General features: G+C 35.2%; 1 protein-coding gene across 1 annotated transcript in view; it reads right to left on the minus strand.

Annotated features, from left to right (window-relative positions):
- LOC141517953 (phospholipid-transporting ATPase VD-like) overlaps positions 1-18,189 on the minus strand; it is a 54,761-nt gene extending 36,572 nt beyond the window's left edge. The window contains exon 1 of the mRNA XM_074229505.1: positions 18,004-18,189. The gene's annotated coding sequence lies outside the window, so the exon portion shown is untranslated. The remainder of the gene's footprint in view (positions 1-18,003) is intronic.
- Positions 18,190-22,354: the final 4,165 nt, after the last annotated feature.

The following is a 22,354-nucleotide window of genomic DNA, read 5'->3' on the forward strand; positions in this document are numbered from 1 at the left end:
GGCTAGATAGTATTAGAGATGAAATTTGAACTCAATCTTCTTGACTTCATGCTAGCAGTCTATTTGATTACTACCTCCCTAGAGATACAATCAATACAAAAGGTAAGTGTGTTACTATAACACACTTGATGAATGAAGGAAAACAAACAAAAGAACATCCTAATAGTTGATAGTTGAAAAATACAATTTCCATTTTTCTGCATGCAGAGAAGTTAAGAGAAATAATCTAGTAGATCTGAACATCACATACTTGTACTTAATCAAATCTAAGGTTTTTGCTCATTTTTACCAATACAATGATAAATTTATCAATACAGTCAGTGGATAGAATTTACTTATAAAGTCATCTTAAGAGAACTAGAAAGATATTTTCCCATCAACAAGTTAATTGGGGAGAAGGAATGTTTTCAAAATCTAGTGATTTAAGATCCCCAAAACATAAACTTATTTTGCAGACACAGATGTTCTAATAAATATACTACATTGAAGAGTGAACTATAAATTTGTGGAGTCAACATTAATTACAAAATAAAAATGTGTGTTAGTTGAGCAACTCAAACCTATAGAACACAGACCTCTAAAACCAAAAGAAAGTTAAACTCACAGTAAGAAAAAAATTATTACAAAATCTATTTTTATTTTAATTATTTATTTTCACATTATTACAATAGTCATGTAAAAATGAATATAATTCCCCCTCTCCCCCACAAAAATAGAAACCTCAAGAAAAATAAGGTGAGAGAAAATAGTGTATTTCAATCTAATAGAGCATGTATTTAGTTAACAGTTATAAGGAATTTTTTTTTGTAATTTTCCTATTATTTATAAAGATATTTTCTTTTAAAATTTTATTCATCTTTACTTAGAACTTACACATCAAATAAAATGAGCATTTCCATATACAAAGTAGAACAGTTAAAAAAGATTGTACTTGAAACTAAGAATCTTTATTAGATACAGCTTGTTTTTTTCTTTTAAAATATTATAAATTCAACTCAAACTTTTCAAAAGTTAACTTGTTTATATATTTCCTTCTGGTTTTCCTTCTATTCTTGTCTGTGCAGTTAAAAAAATATTTCAATCATCCTCTTTTCTGTTGATTTTTACAATCCTATCACTTCCCCCTAAACCTACCCACTACACTGAGAAAAAAAAATAAACAGTCTTTAAGAGAAATATTTGTAGACAAACAAAACAAATTCACATGGCCTGCATGTATCATTTTGATCTTGGCTCTACTACTTACTTCTCTGTTAGGAAATGGGTAGCATGTTTCATCATAATTTCTTTGGAATCATAATCAGTCAGTGTATGGTTCACAGTTCTCAAGTATTTCAAAATTGTTTGCTTTTATAGTTATTATCTTGTAAATTGTTCTTCAGACTCCATTCACTTGGCTCTCCATTATTTTATACAAGCTTTCCCAAATTTCTCAAAAAACCTGTTCTTCTGTCACTTTTTTATTGCATGATTATATTCCATAATATGTTCATTTTCCAATAGATGGACATTACTTTAGTTTCTAGGTCTTTGCCAGTATAAAAAGAGGTACTATGTGTTTTTGTACATATGAGTTCCTTTATCTCTGAGTTAAAGCCTATAGTCAAAGGGTATACACACTTTACTGAATTTTAGAGCATTGTTCTAAATTGCCTTCCAAAAAATCAAGCAGTTTGCGGTTTTACAAAATATAGTTCATTTGTGTGTGTTTTCTGGCAGCTCCCCCACCAACAGTAATTTTTCCTTTTTTTCCCATCTGCCAAATTTTGACAATGGGTGTGAATAGGTAAAACAACTTCAGTTATGTTTTAATTTACTTTTATCTAATTAATAGTAATTGTAGAATTTATTCATATGATTTTTGATAGCTTGCTTTTCTTCCTTTGAAAATAACCTGTTCCTATTCTTTGATCATTTTTCTATTAGGGATGGCTCTTATTCTATATTTTTGAATCAGTTTCCTATATATCTTGGACATTAGACCTTTATCAGGAAAACTTGTTGAAAATATTTTCCCACTTATTTCTCTCCATTCTAATTATAATAGCATTATTTCTATTTGTGTAAAAACTCAATTTTATATAATCAAAATTACCTAAGCTCCTTCCTATTCTCTTCTTGATCATGTATTCTTCCTCTATCTTGAGTTGCATTAGGTATTTTTCTTCCTTTCTTCTCCATTTTTTTAATGTGACCTTTTATATAAAGATGGTGTGTCTAGTGGGCTATTTTGGTATATGGTGTGAGATCTTAACCTGCACCAAATTTCTGCTAGACTACTTGCCAATTCCCCTAGTAGTTTATTTTTTTAAATCAAATACAGTGAGTCCTTAATCTAATAGTTGGGGGTCTTTGGATTTAAATGATCAAGTTGCTACTGTATTTACTTATTTATGTTAATTATTTAGATAGTATTTTGATGTTCATTGTTTTAAAATGGACTAACCATGAGCAGTTAATATTTCTCCTGTTATTTCTATAAAGTATGTTGGTGTAGTCATATACTCCACGGGGGCATCTTTGTAGGTAGTTTCAAATAAATTCTGTGGTTATTTTAAATGAAATTACTCTATCTTCTCCTCCTAGGTAATCCTGGCAAAATACTGAAATGTTGATGATTTATGTGGGTCTATTTTATGTTCTAAATATTTATTGTTTCAAGTAATTTTAATTAAACTTTTAGTATTTTCTAGATGAACTATCATTTCAGAAAAAAAATAATTTTTTGCTTAATATTCATTCTCCATTTTCTTTTATTTCCATCTTATTATTATAGCTAAAATTTCTGGCACTATATCCAATAATAGTGCTAATAATGGCTATACTTGCTTTAAACCTGATCTTACAGGAAAAACCTCTAGATTTTCCCTATTACATATAATATTGACTCTTAATTTTAGATGAATATTATTTATCCAATTAAGAAAAAATCAATTTATTTCTCTGCTCCTAATTTGAATTTTTTCCAAGAGATTTTTTTAGCATCTACTGATATTTTGCCCAGAAAGGAAATTTTAAATGATCATACTATGAAAAAAATGCTTCTTAAAATCTTCATTCATAAAACTCCGATGAAACAGTTTATTTTAAAAAGGGAATCTTGTCAATCTACACAAAAAAGATCTAGTCATTTATATATCTGAATTAAATCTGGCTTTGTTCTTTGCTTTTGGTATTGAATATTGTTTCTTTATTAAGCTAAGTTGTGAGTTTTATAGTCAGCTCAGAGGTTATAGTCTAATGATCTAACTAGCACCCAAGAGAGTTTGAGGTATCTCCTTTCCCTAGGCTCTACAGAAACAAAAACAGCCCTTTAAAAACAAAACAGAGAAAGAATCAATAAACAGAAATAAGTATAGGATAATTTTACATATATATAATATACATACATACATATATATGTGTATCTATGCATAGTCACATATATATGTATATATACACACATACTATATATAAATATATGTGTGTATGTGTGTATATGTGTGTGCATGTATGTGTGTGTATAATTTATGTCCAATGGTAGCCATCTCTGGGGGGGGAGGAGAAAAAAAGGAAGAAAAAAGAAACTTAAATGATAATTTTGTTATTTATTTATTAATTTGAAAGGAATAGTAAGTTGTGAATAGTAAATTTTTTTCACTCAGTCAACTTTTTAACTGTGTTGTGAAAATGCTTGTTTTATTCCATAAATTAAAGAAGTAAACACTAGCTAAGCCCTCTCAAAATTTTTTTAAAAAATAAACAAAAGGGCAGCTAGGTGGCACAGTAGATAGAACACCAGCCCTGGAGTCAGGAGAGTCTGAGTTCAAATCTGGCCTCAGACACTTAATAATTACTTAGCTATGTGACCTTGGGCCAGTCACTTTGCTTTGCAAAAGCAAAAAAATTAAAAATTAAAAATATAAACAGGTATTTGTATGTTTTTAGTTTATATGTAGTGCTATTGGCTCAGAGAGAAGACTACTTGAATCTGCACTCATCAGATTTTTAGAAATTGTTAAATCTTCCATTTAATTTCTACAGTAATGCTGTGTCACCATGTAGACATGTAGCTCTGTCTGAGCTAACACAGTACAAGCTCTAGAAGGACTAAAATGAAACATGTCAGCTAGCTAGGTGAGAGACGGATTGCTCTCTGTCCACCATCTAATGTCATGACCAGAATGTTAATTTTCAGGAAAGAAAATCTTTTGGTCCAGCAGTTAAGACTTGGAAAAGAGTAATTTTGTTCTGAAAGTCATAGGCAATGCTACATGACAAAATAAAAGAAAATGTTAAACTTACTTTCTGTTTACTAGCTGGCTTTTATAAAAATGGTTTTGGAACAATATTGTACAGCTCAACCAAATTTATATATTCTATTTACTATAACATTATTTTTTATTTAAATAACAGAATTTTTTCATTTTGTTTTTGTTGCAAAACTTAATTTTGGATACAGTTGAAAGAGTGCCGAGTTGAAAGAATGCTGGATATAGGATTGTAGGACATAGGTTCAAATTCTGGTTCTTTCACTTAGTAGCTGTGTGATTTAGGGCATTTCTCTTCACTCAAACCACTTCTGGGATCCCTTCCAATTCATAATGTATGATCTTAGTGACCAAGGCTTCTTTACAGAAACTTTTTAAAATGTAAAGCCTATATATTTGGGGCAGGTCTTGGGTAGCAAGAGCATTAACTAGATGAAATCAATTAATAATCATTTAAGTACCTATTGTAGGCCAGGTATTAAAGATATAAGGCAAAAGCTAAATTTTTCCTCACCTCAAGAAATTTACATTCCAGTGGGAGTGGATGGAGATATATAAAGTATGTATAATTATACACAAATGCATAAAAGTTAATATAAGATATTGTGGGGGGAGGGAGGGTACTATATGTTAGTCAATAAGCAGTGTACTAACTACTGGGTACCAAAAAGAGACAAAAGACAGTCTCTTGCCCCTAAGGAACTTACACTGTAATGGCAGAGACAATCAGCAAACAAATATGGATAAGCAAGCTTTATATGGGATAAATAGCAAATCATTAACAGAAGGAAAACACTAGATTTAAGAAGGTGGGGCTTAAGGTTAGAGAAGATAGAAATTAAGAAGGCTTCTTGGAGAAGGGTTTTAATTGAGGGGGCCAGAGGGAAGGAGAGAGAGAGAGAGAGAGAGAGAGAGAGAGAGAAGGAGGGATAAGGAGGGAAGAAGAGTGGGATGGAGAAAGAGAGGGAAGGTGGGAAGGAGAGGGAGAGAGTGGGGAAAGGGGGGAAGAGAAAACACTAGTATTCTAAGCATTTTTGGTTAAAGAAAAATGACTGGACCCAAGAGACAATATTGCCTTTGTGGAACAGCCAGGAGGCCACTGTCACTGGATTAAAGACTAAGGGTAGGTAAAGATATAAAGAAATTGAAAAGGCAGAAGCAGGTGAAGTTATGAAGAACTTTGAAGGTCAGAGTATTCTGTAACATATCCTAGAGCAACAAGAAGACACTAGAGTTTAAGTGGAATGGTGACATGATCACACTTGAGCTTTAGAAAAATCACTTTAGTGACTGAATGCAGGATGAATTCGAGTGGGAAGAGATTTGAGGCAGGCAGATCCACCAATAATAGGCTATTGAAATATGTGCAATATCACAGATGTAAAGTGATAAAGGCCTGTATTGAGAGAAAGGGACATATACCAAGTGATGCTGCACAAGTCTTAGCAATAGATTGCATATTAGGAGTGAGATACAGTAAGGCCTCTAGGATAATTCCTAGATTTCAAGCCTTAGGGAAGGGAGAATAGAGGTTTTCTCTACAGTTATAGATAAGGTGTGTGTGTATGGGGGGGGGCAAGATTTAAAAGGAAAAGGAAACATAAAGAGTTTTGATTTTAGATATTTGGGTTAAAGATGTCTACAAGACATTCAGGTTGAGATATTCAAAAGGCAATCGGAGAGGTGATATTGGAAGTTACCTGAGAAGCTGAAGTAGGAAAGATAGATTTGTGAACTGTCAGCAAAGAGATGTTAGTTGCATAGGAGTTGATGACATCACTAAGTGAAATGGTATAAGGAAAAGAAAAGAGGGCCCAGGAAAGCCCTGAGAAACATCTATGGTCAGAGGGCATGATGCAGAAGAGGATCCAACAAAGGATACAGAGGAGGGGTAAGCAGAATGAGAACAAGGAGAAAGCAATATCCCAAAAACCTAGAGAAGAGAATACTGAGGAGAGAATGATAAATAATGATTAACCAAAGAGAGGTCAAGGAGAAAGAGGATTGAGAAAAGGCTGTTGGATCTGACAACAAAGAGATCATTAATAACTTTGGAAAGAGGAGTTTCAGTGAAATAATAAGACTAGGGGGCAACTAGGTGGTATAGTAGATAGAGCCCTGGCCCTGGAGTCAAGAGGACCTGAGTTCAAATTGGAACTCAGATACTTAATAATTGCCTAGTTGTGTGACTTTGGACAAATCACTTAACCCCACTGCCTTAAATTAATAATAATAATAATAATAATAATACTGGAAATCAGATTATAAAGACTTAACAAGAGAGTGAGAGAAAATAAAGTGGAGGCACCTAGGATAAAGGGTCTTTTTTAAGGAATCTGGCATAAGAAAAAAATGATAATTAAAAAGAATGGAAAGATCAAGGAAGGGAGAGACATGGGCATGCTTGTAGACAGTAGAATATATCCAGTAAACAAGAAAAGATTGAAAATAAGTGAAAATGTGGGAGTGAAAAAAGGACAATTTATTGGAGGAGATGTTTCGGAATGGGATTGCTTGAACAAATAGTACAGAGGTTAGCTTTGTTAAGGCAAAAAGCCATTTCATCATGTAAAACAGGGATGAAGAATTAGAAAGAAGCATAAGGTACCTTAATGATAGGAGATTAGGAAAATGAGAGAAGAGAGAGGTCACAGAGAATGGTCTCCCCCCCCCCCATAAAATATGAGGCAAGGTTCTCAACTGAGAGAGTAGGGGCTGGGGCAGGATTGAAGAGGAATGACATGGAAGAGCCAACTATAAACTATGTATAGTTGAATTATCTGGCAACCAGTATGTAACATCAAATTATAGTAGATCCAGTAAGAATGGTTTCATGATTTTTCTGTACTTTCATTCAGGAATATGTGTATAGGAGTCAAGATGATGAATGGTGGGAGTGATATAAGGTTAAGACTTGGATGGATATAATTGATGATATAAGGGGATTAGGGATTCAAGAAAGTAGAATGATGTAGAGGTAAAATGGTTTGCCAAGAGATCAAGAAGAGGGGAGAAGAAGAGACTGGCTAGTATAGGGGAAGATGTCCCAGGAATGAATTGAAAGGTTAAGGCATTAGAAGTCACAGTGTGGAGAAAGAGAGGGTTTTGTAAAGGAAGGCAGAGAGAGAGAGAGAGAGAGAGAGAGAGAGAGAGAGAGAGAGAGAGAGAGAGAGAGAGAGATAAAAAGTCCATATATTATGGTCAGATAAGGGGATTTCAGAATTCTTGCACACAGAGGTGATACATATGTGGGTGATGGTAAAATTGAGGATATAATTATAATTGGGATGGAGGATGTAGCTCATTGGGGTGAATAGGTTGAGGAACTGAGTGGTTAAGAGTGTTTGAGGGAGTACCAATAAGAATATTGAAGCCCCTTAGTATAAGGTCAGGATTTGGGGATGAGAGAAAAAATGTGAGTCAGTTATCTAACTCATTAAGGAAGAAAAAAGAGTGACCTGGGATTCTGTAGACAACAGCTACCCGGATTTGATTGGATGGTAGATATGAATAGCTTGGACCTCAAAAAAAAAAAAAGGTGACAGATTGAAGGAAGAAGGGGGAGAACCTAAAGTGGCAATGGGGAGCAAGTAATATTCTAACTCCCTCACCTTGACCAGTAAGCCAAGGGGAATGAATGAAAGTGAAGCCAGGACTGGTAAGGATAGTCAGGGAGGCTGTTTCATCAGAGAAGGTGAGGAGGAGGAGCCAGATTTTAGTTGGGAGAGATTTAAGATGAAGAGAAGAATTAAGGATTAGGAAAGACTTCCTGAGAAAATGGGATTTTAGCTGGGACTTAAAAGAATGCAGGGTCAATAGGTAAAGACAAGGAGGGAGAGCATTCCAGAGAGAAGGGGACAAAGAAAATGCCCAAAGTGGAGAGATGGAGATTTTGTTCATGAAAGAACAATGAAGAGTATGTGGCACAGAGTAAGGTATAAGAAGACTGGAGAAGAGGGGGTTAAATTATGAGGGGCTTTGAATGTCAGATGATTTTGTATTTTATTTTAGAGGCAATAAGGAGTCACTGTTGTTTATTGAGTAAGATGACCTGTGCTTAGGAAAATCAAAACATTAGTGGTTGAATGGAAATTAGATTGGAATGGGAAGTCTAGGTGTAAAGATGATAAAGATCTGCACCAGTGTCAGAAGAGAAGGTAGAGGATTGGAAAGAGGTTGCAAAAATGAAATCAATAGTCTTTGGCAGCAGGTGTAGGTGTGTGCCCGCACGCACCTGTGTATCAGAGAGAGACATAGAGACACAGATATGTATTTGTGACAGAGACAGACAAGACACAGAGACACAAAGATAGAGAGCCAGAGAGACAAAGTTAGAAAAGAAAGAAACTGGGGACAGAAAGAACAGAGTCAGAGTGGGAGAGACAGACAGAGCAGAGAATCTGAGTTAAGATTAGGAAGGCTTCTGAAGAAGATGGTGCTTGAACTGGGTCTTGAAATCACAGAAAATATAATATTGTGGATCTAAATCAGATAAAAAGAATTTATAATTTCCTTTATGTATACTATGTTTTAGTCAACATGGGACAGTTATTGTGACCAAAATTGATCACCTCCACCTCAAATATTCTTATAGCACTTTTATTGAATTTCTCATTTGCCCTAATCATTTTATTCTTACATCATACTCAAGTGCACATGTTCTATGTCCTTCTTGATTACAGAAACTATGAAATTTTCCAGACTTGTGTTCTCAAAAGCTAGCACAATGCTCAGTTCATATTAGGCACTTAATGTATGTCTATTGAATTGAATATTCAACATAATGCTTTTTCCATTTAAAACTATAAACTAAAATCAAACATGTCCCTTTTTAAAAGTAAATAACCATTATATCATTTCTGTATTGAGAAAAAAACAAATATGAAGCTTTATTCTGTATCAAAGAGAATAGTGAAAACTAGGAGTGGCTAACTTGTTAAACATTAATTCTTTGACAAACTATGGTTAGCAACATCCCATTATCATCTTGCTCTCAGTCAACCTCCTTTAGTTGTGCTTCTTTCTCTGCCCACTCTTCCTTCTTTTTACCGTCCCCACTACCTGAGTTTAACTCCAGTCTCAGATATATAACATATGTAAATAAGAATCCTGAAAAATTGAGGTACCCTTCATTTTCCTTCTCAAGACTTTTTTTGTATCAATATCTACTCCTCCTTCCCCTCTGCAAGAAAATAGTCTTTCAAAATCTCATCCTTTTACCTGTGTCCCTGATACATAGTATGATAGATTTAGATTTGGAAAGGACCTTAGAGGTCTTCTAAACACATTTACTTTACAATTTGCAAAAAAAGCTGTGTGGCCTTGGGCAAACCACTTAACCCCATTGCCTTGAAAACTCTAAAAAATAAATAAATAAATAAAGAGAATCAGAAGAGAAATTATTTCCAGTTTAGCTGCATCAAACTCTCATGTATCTTCAATCCCTCCTTCTCCATTGAGTTTTTTACATTCAAGCATTAAATCTAGATTAAGCACCCACTGGGTGTAGAACATTATAGAGGAGATATAAATTTTAAATAAAAGATAAGCTCTATCCTTTTGAAGCTTGTAGTCCCTCTGACAACAACCATATTTATTGTATTTCAAGTCTAAAATCACTCCTTTGACCCTTTCAATTCATTCAGTTACTGTTGTTGTTTATCCCCCCAGGGCAAACTTCTAGGAAAAAAACACTGTCTTACATAAACACTGTCTACATATGCTACTACTCTCTTCCTAATCACTGCCTCCTTAACCATTTCAATTTGACTTCTGATCTCATATTTAACTGAACTACTCCCTCCAAAGTTACCAATATACTATCCTAATTATCATATCTGATCATTCTTTCTCAATATTCATCCTTATTAACTCCTAGGAAACATCTGACATTTATTAACCAAATACTAAATATTCTTTTTTCTTTTCTTCTATTCAAAGATATTACCCTCTCAGTTTTCTTCTCTCTAACACAGTCTTCTCTCTTCACAGTCTTCTTTACTGACTTTTCATTTTCTTATGCCACAGGGTTATTATTCCTCAGAGTTCTATCCTTGAGTTTTCTTTAAAACCTAGACTCTCTTCCTTAGCTCTTTCCCTCCTTCAGGTTTAAAACTCTGCCACCTTTATACAGTGTAAATGTCACAAATCTCTAATCCTAACTGCTCTTTTGAGATTCAGATACACACATCTCTAGTTGCTTATAAGACAATTCTACCTTAATGTCTTATGAACTTAACATGTGTGAAACTGAGCTTACTTTACAAACTCCCCCTACCCCCTTAAGAGTATGTTGTCATTGGTAGCACCCTTTCATCCATATCCTACACTCTTCTCTTTCATCTCTTATATCTATACAGTTCTCAAATCCCATATATATGTGGCTTCATAATACCTCTCTTATTCATATCTATTCCCAACAGCATCAGTTTAGTTCATTCTCTTACTTCTAGGCATCTGGATTACAATAATTTTCCAACAAGTCTTCCCCCTTTCTTAATTTCTTCCCTTATATAATATATTCCTCACATAACTGTCAGATTTATATAATTTATCTTGTCATGTCATTCTTGTGGTCAAAACCCTTCACAGATTGCCTATTCCTTATACAGTGAAAACCATATTCTTTCCCCTGATACGAAGACCCTCCACAATCTGGCAATACCATACTTTTCTAATCTTGTATTATTTTCCCCCACATACTCTCTGATCTAGTTCATCTAGATTCTTGAATGTCTTGTAAGTATCCTATACTGTCCAAACTTTTCTTCTGTCTTCTGCTTCCCTCTGCTTATTGAATTCCTCTTCATCCTTTAAAACCCAACACAAATAACAGCTCCTCCTTGAAACTATTCCTGAGTTCCCTAGTCATTAACTTTCTCTAATCAGACTTTATATCCCCTTTTTGAATGTACCTCTCAAGAAGTAGTATATAATGCATCTAATCCCCCTCTAGACTATAAAGTCAATAAATATGCATATATATGTATATACACAGACACATTTTATATGTGTGTGTGTGTGTGTGTGTGTATGTGTATATTCCCCCAGTATCAATCAGTATGCTTTGTATACAATAGATTCTAGGAAATATTTTTTAGAATGAAACAGATCTTTTGGAATATTGAAGACAAAAATTGTTGAGACTATTTTGCAATCAGTTTTTATCGATGTTCATCACTTCTAAAATTCTTAAAGTATTGGCTTTAATAATTCAAAAATTTTAAATCATATGGATGAGTTTTTTTTTACAAACTCATGCCATGACTCCTCTATACTTAATAAAAAGTATTGGTGAATTAACATGGTCCAAATAGTCATTCTAGGACTAAATATATCTGATAAAGAGATTCTCTAAAACTGGTCTACTTCTTGAATGACAGATTGAAAGAAATTGTTCTTCAGTGCTTCATTCTCAAAACTCACTAGTTTTCTAGGCTCTGCCTTCGTCAATAACAGGGTAGACTGAGAAGGAAAACATTTCTGTATCAGATATTGCAGATAGGTCTGGCATCCAAGACAAAGGGAATTGACATAAATACCTATAAATACTCCAAAAATGGTGAAAGGACATGAAGAAATAATTTGAAGAGGACTGCAGCAACCAACAACCACATAAACAACTGCTCCAAATCATAATGGGAAAAATAGAAATTAAAACCTCAAAGTTTATTTCACTTAAAAGTTTATTATAGTATTAGAATCATTTATCATGATCACATTTTAAAATTACTAACAAAAAACAGTATTTGGGTTTTATTTTAGTTTCACTTTTATTTCCCTTTTCTATTGGCAATTTCTAACGGAAGCTGAGACTGATAAAATGGGAAAAGCCAACTACCATTCTCTCAATTTTTAGGTTACTTTTTACCTTTTATTTTTGTACCATCGTCATTTTACCTAAAACAACCCTCACTACTGAACACCCTCTTTTAACCAAGAAAAAATTAAAACAAAAACAGTTGATATAGGGGCAGCTAGGTGATGAAGTAGATAAGGGAACCACCCCTGGAGTCAGGGAGTTCAAACCCAGCCTCAGACACTTAATAATTACATAGCTATGTGAACTCGGGCAAATCCCTTAACCCCAGTGCCTTGCAAAAAAGAAAAACAAAGCAAAATCAAAAAACCTAGTTGATATGGTTGTATTCTATATCCATCATCCAAAATTTCCCCCTCTCCACTCAAATCTTTCATGAGAAAACTATATTTTTTCATCATTTCTCTGAGGTGCAGTTTAGTTATTACACATATAGTTTTACTTATTCTAATTTGTATCACATAATTCCATGTTTCTCTAAATCCTACATACTTGCCATTTCTTATAATGCAGTAACAATCCATTAAACTGAAAAGATATCAATTTGGTTCAGTCATTTCTAATTGATTTGCCCCAACATTGCTTCCAGCTCTTTGTTAATGAAAAAAAGATTACTGTAAATAAATATTTTTGGGTCTGACATCCTTCAGGTATATGACCAGTAGTAGTACCACCACTACATCAAAGAATATCAATAGCTCAATAATTTTAAAACTATTTTGCAGAAGGATTGGAATTAATGTCTTCCCTCAGTCACTAATTATTCCTACCTGTTATTATTTTTGAGAAGTATTGAGGTGAAATAATTTTTCTTCATAATATCATAGTAGAGAGGGGGTCTGCTAGGTGAAAAACCATACAGTGAAAACTGACCCTGGAGTCAGGAGGACCTGAGTTCAAATCCAGCCTCAGACATGTAATTGCCTAGCTGTGTGACCTTGGACAAATCACTTAAACCCATTGCCTCAAATAAATAAAATTAAAATAAATAAACAATATCATAGTAGTAAAATTGATTTTAGTTCGATTTAAAGTTCACTCTTTGTACCAGAATGCTATGCTATGCTGACAAATTTTAGATAGAAAAAAATGACTCTGTGAGTGTGTATATTTATATTTGTGTTTCTAATGCTATAAGAAGCTTTCAGAAAAGGGGCAGCTAGGTGGCATAGTGGATAAAGCACCGTCCCTGAAGTCAGGAGTACCTGGGTTCAAATCTGGTCTCAGACACTTAATAATTACCTAGCTGTGTGGCCTTGGGCAAGCCACTTAACCCTGTTTGCCTTGCAAAAAAACTTTAAAAAAAAACTTTCAGAATAGATGACTTATAATGTCTTAAACTAGATAAAACATCTAGTTGATGCAGAGTCCAGCATGACATCAGTGGGCAAAACTTATATATCACTTGAAATTGTTCAGAATGAATGATGCCCCAAACTGAGAGCATGTCGTCTTCTTTCTAAATATGACCAATATTTTTTCTTTGTCATTTAAAACTCTACCTCAAAAAAAGAATCCCTTAAAACACTCAAGATTTTGCTTTTAGTAGTCTTATTTTTATAGCATTAGAGTCATCTTCTGACTTTGAAGAGAAGGCTTCATTTCTACTTTTAAAGCATTATCTTAAAGTTGAAGGAGATCTCAGAAGGCATTTAGTTAACTGATAACTGGAGAACAACTCAGACAAACAGCCTAGAAGCCCAACAATAGGCAGTAGGCTACTTCCAATCAACTTTTGAAAAGTTATAATGGACAAGAACTCTAACTCTGTCACTTCAGCTCACAGCCCCTAGATCTGCCTTCTTCAAATATCTGATGACTCCTCACCTGCCCCACACTAAGACTTCCCTTTGTCAGCTCAGATATTCCTAATATTTTCAACTAGTACTTCAAGAGCAGGGGTTTACATTTTTTGTATAATAGTCCACTTTGACAATCTGGTGAGACCTATAGACTCCTCAAAAAAAATGTGTTTAAATGCATAAAATAAGTTACATAGTATTACAAAGGTAAACAATCAAAATGAAATAGTTACCAAAATATTTCTTCAAAAAAAGTTAATAGACTGAAGATTAAGAATCCTTCCTCTAGGGTGGCTAGGTGGCACAGTGGATAAAGCACCGGCCCTGGAGTCAGGAGTACCTGGATTCAAATCCGGTCTCAGACACTTAATAATTTACCTAGCTGTGTGGCCTTAGGCAAGCCACTTAACCCCATTCGCCTTGCAAAAACCTAAAAAAAAATTAAAAAAATAAAAGAATCCTTCCTCTAAAACTAAATGATGCTGAAATGATGATCAGCTGTGAAGGACTTGGCTACTCTGATCAATACATAGATCCATGACAATTTCAAAGTACTCATGATGAAAAATACTATTCATCTCCAGAAAGAGAATTGATGAACTCAATATAGAATGAAATATATTTTTCAAAACTTTCCTACTTATTTCCATTAAATTGAAAAGAAATCAATTGGTTCAGTCATTTCCAATTGATTTGCCCCAATACTGCTTCCAGCTCATTGTTAATGCAAAAAAGGATTACTGTAAATAAATATTTTGGGGTCTATGAAACTTTTCACTCTGACTTCCTTCAGGTATATGACCAGTAGTAGTACCAAAAATATCAATAGATAATGTGGAAACATGCTTTGCATGCTTTCATATGTATAGTATGTATCATATTTCTTGCCTTCTCAATGGGTGTGGGAGGTAGTGGATGGAGGGAGAGATTGGAAATTGAAAAAAAAATTTAATTAAAAAAAATTAAGTCCCTGCTTTAAAGACACTTCTGTCTAAATTCTTCCTAAAGCATGATACTGAAACAAGAACAGAAATATATTCTAGAAAAGTGTAGAACAATGGCACTATTACCAAGGGTTTTATCAAAATTGTACAAATTTTATAACTTGAAATTTTTTGTCTAGACTTGTAGTTTCATTGGTGTTAAGAATTCTTTTTAAGGCAACTTTTTATCAGTGCAGATCATGAACTATATTCAGCAAGAAGTTTTAGAGCAACAAGTTATACAGGGGTGGTGAGGGATTAAGTAACTTTCTCAGGGTTACACAGCCAATATGAGTCAAAGGTGAGCTGAATGCAGGTCTTCCTGACTCTTAGGTTAAGTGAAGGCAGGCTCCCAATCAACTATTATACCATAGACTTTCATCCTATTATTAGAAATTTAAACCTTCAAAGGGAAAAAAAAAAGATAGGAAGATATGGAATTAGTCAAATGTGAAAAGGTTTCACCTATTTAACTAAGAATTCTAATTTTATATCAAAATATGAATATTTTCTGCTACCTAATCCATAAGAAAAAGGTAGCTGAGTGGTGCAATAGACAGAACAAATCTAGAGTCAGGGAGATCGAATTCAAATTCAGCCTCAGAAATTTACTAGCATGTGACCTAGGTAAGAGTTACCTCTTCCATAAAATGAGCTGGAAAAGGAAAAGGCAAACCACTTCAGCAACTCTGTTAAGAAAACTCAGGGGGCAGCTAGGTGGTGCAGTAGATAGAGCACCGGCCTTGGAGTTAGGAGTACCTGAGTTCAAATATGACCTCAGACACTTAATAATTACCTAGCTGTGTGGCCTTGGGCAAGCCACTTAACCCCATTTTCCTTGCAAAAACCTAAAAAAAAAAAACAACTCAGAATGGGGTCAGAAAGAGTCAAATATGACTGAAACAACTGAACAAAAAAAAAGCCATTTAAAAACGCAGGTCAAAAATTTCAATTGTATTTCTGAAGAATTTCTTTTCTTTCCTTAAGAGCAATTTAAATGCTGTACAATTTTTGGAAAAAAAAATTGGGGGCAGCTCGAGTTTAAATCCAGCTTCAGGCACTTAATGGCCTAGCTGTGTGACCTTGGACAAGTCACTTAACACATTGCCTTAAATAAATAAAATTTAAAAAAAATAAAAAGAATTGGTTGACACCAAATGTTTTTTAAGGTCAAAGATCCTAGTCAATAGTTATAGACTAGATTACATCAAAATCTCTAAATTTTTAATTATAGGATATAAGATCATAGAGATTTAGAAGGTACCTCACAGACCTTATAGTACAGTACCCTTATTTTATATTTATGACTTAGAGTGATTAATTCAAGTGCCCAAGGACAAACAGGTAGTTATCATCAGAATGGTTTCCTTTTATATTTGCATAGAATCTAAAAAAGATCATATCACAAATTTCAAATGGGCCTTTCTTCAGAAACATTTTGCTATAGCTTGAACTATCATCATCACTAATAATGGTAAAGGTTTTGCAGAATCCTTTAGTTTCTTGCTAAGTGTCACCTGTGAAAACAACAGCACATATTTCTATGACAGTTTAAGAGTTTTGGATCAGTCTGTGGCTGTGGAAGTGTTTGTTTTCTGAGCATAATGATCTGGTCTTCCTAAGAATGAAACCAAATTGGCAAAGAATTGGAGAATGGCTAAACAAGTTGTGATATATGAATTGGGATACTTATTGTGCAATAAGAAATGATGAGCTGGCAGATTTTAGGAAAAACCTGGAAAAACTTACATGAATTGATATTGAGTTAAGTGAGCACAGAACCAGGAGAGCATTGCATTGTGCAATGATCAACCATGATTCACTCAGTATACACTCTTCTCAATAATAAATGATCCAAGACAACTTCAGAGACAGAACTATGGAGTCAATGCAGTACAAAGCATACTATTTCACTTTTTGTTGATTTTTTTGCTTTTTCTTTCTAATGGTTTTTCCCTTTTGTTCTGATTCTTCTTTCACAACATGACTAATGTGTAAATATGTTTAACATTTAAATCAGATTATTTGCTGTACAAGGGAAAGGGAAGTGAAGAGAGGAAGAGAAAAATTTAGAACTCAAAATATTACAAAAACAACTATTGAAAAAAGTATCTTTGCATGTAAATGGAAGAAAAAATACTATTAAGTCAAAAAAGACTAAGACCTAAAGTCATTGTTTCATTTGTACTGCTTTCTAAGGTAAGTCATCGGAATGAATTTTTAATAGGAGTTTAAATTTATGCTTTCAAGGTGTAAATGGAGGTCTTAAGTGGGAACAGGGCCTCTATGAAAATATACTCATTAGAACCTTCTCTTTGCTAATAAATTGTTTCTTCATTGGAAATTCACAGATTTTTAAGTTACTCCATTGGGGGCCTTAGAGATAAACTCCTTGTTACACATAGGAAATTGAGATCCAGAGAAACAGTTACAGAAGGAGAATTTGGGACCATGATCATCTCTAAGTGTAATTTAGCTATGAAGTTAGTTTTTTTCAACAAGGGCATAGTACAATGGAATGATCACCTCTGTCTTTATCAAAATCAAATTAATTTTACAAAATTATTTTGAGGGACTACTTCAAAATGCTCTGTAGTGAACGAAACATTAGGTGGTTGCCACTCTGTAGTATCCCTTTCAAATCATCAGACAGAGATTGGTAAAATTTTAACTTCTTTCCATTTCGACACACTTGTGAAGTTGTGCAGTTTTACAATTGAGACATTTTGTTTACTTACCTCCATAGTCTCAGCTAAGATTTTGTAGCATCTTGAAAAATCAACAACAAACATTCACAGGCGCTTTACTTCCCAGTAATAATATTAGATTATTTAACAAATGGGGAAACCGAGGCACCGGGTGATTAAGTCACCAGTCCAAGGTTACTCAGCTGGTGTAGGACCTGCAGTGGCAGCCCTACGACCAGTACCTGAATGTAAATGCGAGCTAGGGGGGGCATGTTTCGTTTTTAAGAAGTCGTCCTAAACTCCAAATTGCCGGGATTCAATTCGAACAAGATCACAGCTTTTTTTTAGAAAAGTCCCCTCATGTGTCAGTTTTTCTTCCCCCTGGGCTTAGACATGCAAAGAGCACAAAGGAGAAACAGGAAGGTGGAGGGGGGGGAGTAGCCCAAGGGTTTTTGCTCTTACCGGTCCCTGCCTCTGCCACATTACTGCATCGTGGTCCCGGGTCCCAGGGGGGCAGGAATCAGCCAGGCATGCGTGCAGGTGGGATCATCTTCCCCTGACAGCCATGTCCCGGGCTCCCTCCCCCCAAATTCAGCGGCTCCAGCCAGCCAGCTAGCAGAGCTCCTGCCCGGCCTCTAATCCTCGGCTCCCTCCTCCTCCTCACTGGAGAGAGCCGCCGGCACCACTCACAACCAATCACCGGGGAGCTACGTACGCTTCGTCTGACGTCCCTTCCAGCCCCTGAGCTCTGGCTCTTTCTTCTGGTCCCCATTTGACCAAAACTACACACCTGCCTAGTGCCAGCTTAGCAGGAGTGTGGAAGTGACTCAGAAAAAAAAAGAAATTATAGGTCAGCACGGATCTGAGTGTTTACTATTAGGAATTGCAGGGGTTTTAAATTGGAGGAATCCAGAAATCTAAACACTTTAGCAAGCAATTCTAGGAGAATATAGCAGTCAGATCTCCAAGTTTAAATGTGGGGGTTTTGTTTGTTTTGTTCTTCAAATGTGAGCTATTGTTATTAACATTCTGAGTCATGCCATTAAGTGATATGGATCTGGAAGTGTCAGGAACATCAGAGGCCAATTTACTTGAGCCCCCTCATCTGATGATTTTTTTTTTGTCCTTCCTTCTAGAAGAAGACCACCGACATCAAGGAGGTGATGCCATGACAAGGCCATGAATTGGATTTGAGTGAGGAGCTTGTGTGCTAAGTCACCGGCCTCACTTTCTTCTCCAGAGTCATCTGGGCCCAGTGGCCAGCTATGAATCAGGACGACTGCAGATAGTCCTCGTGATCCCAAGAACCCAACCTGCAGCCAGGGCAGTTTGGTGATGTGGTAGATAGAGCACTGGGTCTGGAGTCAGGAACATTTCTCTTCTTCAGTTCAAGCTTATCCTCGGGCACTTATTTGCCACGTGACTCTGGGAAATCACTGAACTCCGTTTGTCTTAGTTTCTCATCTGCAAAATAAACTGGAGAAGAAAATAGTAAACCACTCTTGTATCTTTGCCAAGAAAATCCCAAATGGGGATCACAAAGAGTCAGACACAAATAAACAATAACAAGCATCAATCATCATAGGTAGGATTTGAACCCAGGTCTTTCTTTCTCCAGAATTAGTATTCTTTCCACTATATTTTGCTGCTTTGACCTATTTTTCTGCTCTTTGAAAACATTGTCTCACCTATGACTCTGCTTGTGTCTATTAGGCTTCTAAAGTATAATTATAATAACAACAGTAACACTTTAAGACTTTACATATAGTTTCTTTTGTGATCTTATTGAATGCTACAGGTATTATTCCTGTGTTACAGATGAGGAATCTGAAACTCAGTTGACTTGTCCAAGGTCACACAACTAGTAAATCTCTTCTTGTTGTTTAGTTGTTTTTTTTTTCAGTTGTGGCCTCATTTGGGGTTTTGTTAGCAAGGATACCGGAGTGGTTTGCCATTTCCTTCCCCAGTTCATTTCACAGATGAGGAAATTGAGGCAAACAGGGTTAAGTGACTAGTCCAGTCATTTGGTTAGTGTCTGAAGCTGAATTTAAACTCAGGTCTTTCTAACTCCAAGTCTAACATTCTGTCCACTAGTTCAAAAAGGTCAAAGTTATATTCCTAAGCAAGTTCCAATTTCTTGCAATCCTAGATTTGAAGTCAGATAAATTATGCTCAAATTCTATTTCTGTCAACTATTATCTATGTGTATTTAGGCAAATCATTGTATCTCTGGAGTTAAATGAGTAAGTTGGACTAGGTAGTTTCTGAGGGTTCTTCTAGCTCTAAATTTTTGATTCTGTGATGTTTTTTTCTGTTCTATCAAAACCTCTTGGTCAGTTTCCTTTTTTCAGAAATGCTTATTTAGATGAGGCAGTCAAATGGCACAGTGCATAGAATGCCAGGCCTGGAATGAGGAAAGCTTTAGTTCAAATATGCTCTCAGACACTTGCTAGCTGAATAACCTGGGGCAAGCCACTTAACTCTGTTTGTCTCAGTTTCCTCATCTATAAAATGAGTTGGAGAAGAAAATAACAAATCAATCCAGTGTCTTTGCCAATAAAACCCCAAATGGGTTCAGGAAGAGTTGGATGTGACAGAAAATGACTCAACAACAATTTAGACTTACTTGGTATGGGAAAGAGCTATTTGGAACAAACACCATAGAACAAACCTTGATCTGTTTTTGCCAGATGTGAAGCTGCCAATTCTGCAATTAGTTTAAGCCTAAACTTTTTGGTCCAGTCATATAATAGAAAAAATAAAGTTACAATGGAAAGAATATCAAATTATTTAGAGGTTAATTGATTCACCCTAAATTTTAGGTCAAATGATCTTGAGCATCCATTCATTATTCTATATTTCAGTGCATTATCAGTGAAACAGAAGAGACCTGATACAGTGAAATTGTGACTCCAATTGTGGCCTCATTAATGTCCTTCAAGCAAATCAGATTCAATATTTCCATTTCACTTCTTAAGGCTTTTTTTAGATCAGATGACAGAGGAAGAACAAGTTTTAGCATTTAAGGAGGTGCCTCCTCTATGTAAGAAGAAACAAGTTCTGGGGTGTGGCTCCCAAGATCCCAGCTTAAGAAAACCTCTCTCTGAAGACAAAACCTAACTTCAATAACCTAGTCATACCCCACACCCACTCACAAGCTTTAAGGGTGTGGAAGAAAGGCATAAGCATTACAGAGCAGAGCAGTCTCTCATTTGTCATGATCACCCTAGTCCAGTTTCCTAGTAGAGACCAATTTCAGAAGAATTCTGTGCCCATCAAATTGTCAGCATTGATGTTGGGCCCAGTTTGCCTATTAAGACAGGTCATATCTTGACACCGATATTTTGCTTTTTTTGAATAAAGGGAAATTTGTACCAAGACATTCAAATTGGTATTGACATTCTTTGTTTATTCAATGTTTTAAATAAACACATAGGGGAAATTATCTATTAACTATATGAACGAAAGGCAGCATGGTATCCTGGAAAGAGAAAGTCGGCTTCTGATGCATACTAGCTGTGTGACTAGGCTCATTACTTTGTGTCCAAAGCAACATTAAAAGTATATGTTGAGGGGTGGCTAGGTGGCGCAGTGGATAGAGCACTGGCCCTGGAGTTAGGAGTACCTGAGTTCAAATCTGGCCTCAGGCACTTAATAATTACCTGTGTGGCCTTGGGCAAGCCACTTAACCCCATTACCTAGCAAAAACTTTAAAAAAAAGTATATGTTGCAAAGCAGATGTCTTAGCTACATAGTAGAGGCAGTTAGGTGGCACAGTAGATTATTGTATACAGCTTGGAGACCGGAAGTTCAAGTCTGGTCACAGACACTTACTAGCTATATGATTCTAGGCTTGCTCTGTTTATTTCAGTTTCCTCATCTGTAAAATGGGGATAACAGCATCTACCTCCCAGAGTCATTATACTGTTCAAATGAGATAATCATTATAAAGGTTTAGTAGTGTCTAAAACATAGTAGGTGCTATACTAATATTAGCTGTTATTATTATTATTATTATTATTATTATTATTATTATTATTATTATTATTATAAATTTTTGGTGTTCATTAAATTCAGGCATATCTGACTCTTCCTGATCCCATTTGAGGTATTCTTGGCAAAGATACTGGACCAATTTGCCATTTCCTTCTACAGTTCACTTTTTTAATTGAAATTTTTATTTTATCTTCCAATAATGTTCTATGATAGAGTTCATTTTATAGTTGAAATTGAACTAAACAGGATTAAGTGACTTACCCAGGATCACATAATTAATAAGTGTCAGGGGTCAGATTTGAATTCAGGAAGTTGCATCTTTCTGATTTTTCAGGCCCAGCACTCTCTCCACCTAGCACCTTTATTACTTACAAGGATTTCCCTATACCTTTGGAAACACTGATCTGGATTCCTCTCCCCCCCAAACATTTCCCAAAGCTATATAATATGTCTGCCACTCACCAACACAGATTTTCTTTCCATTTAAGTAATTGTGGATTTGTTTTGACCTCTGTCACCTTTAAGATCCACCATTTATCTGCAGAGCTTTTTCTTGAGTTTAAAAAAAACACACGAAGGATATAGGACATGCATGCCTGAAGTATGTCCTAGTGAATTCTAAACTTAAAGCACATTAAGCTTCTTGTTATTCACAAACCTAGCTAGCTTTTTATTTCCCTGCTTTATCATGAAGTCTCTCAAAAAGCTCATGAGGAAAAATTTATTCTTTCTTTCTTGAAAAATTATTTTAGCGCTCTTGGCTTAAACACCTTTTTATTTACCAGTGGTTTCTTTCCAGATTCCTCTTCATGCCTGA

This window comes from Macrotis lagotis, chromosome 3, assembly GCF_037893015.1.
Source record: "Macrotis lagotis isolate mMagLag1 chromosome 3, bilby.v1.9.chrom.fasta, whole genome shotgun sequence".
Lineage (NCBI taxonomy): Eukaryota > Metazoa > Chordata > Mammalia > Peramelemorphia > Peramelidae > Macrotis > Macrotis lagotis.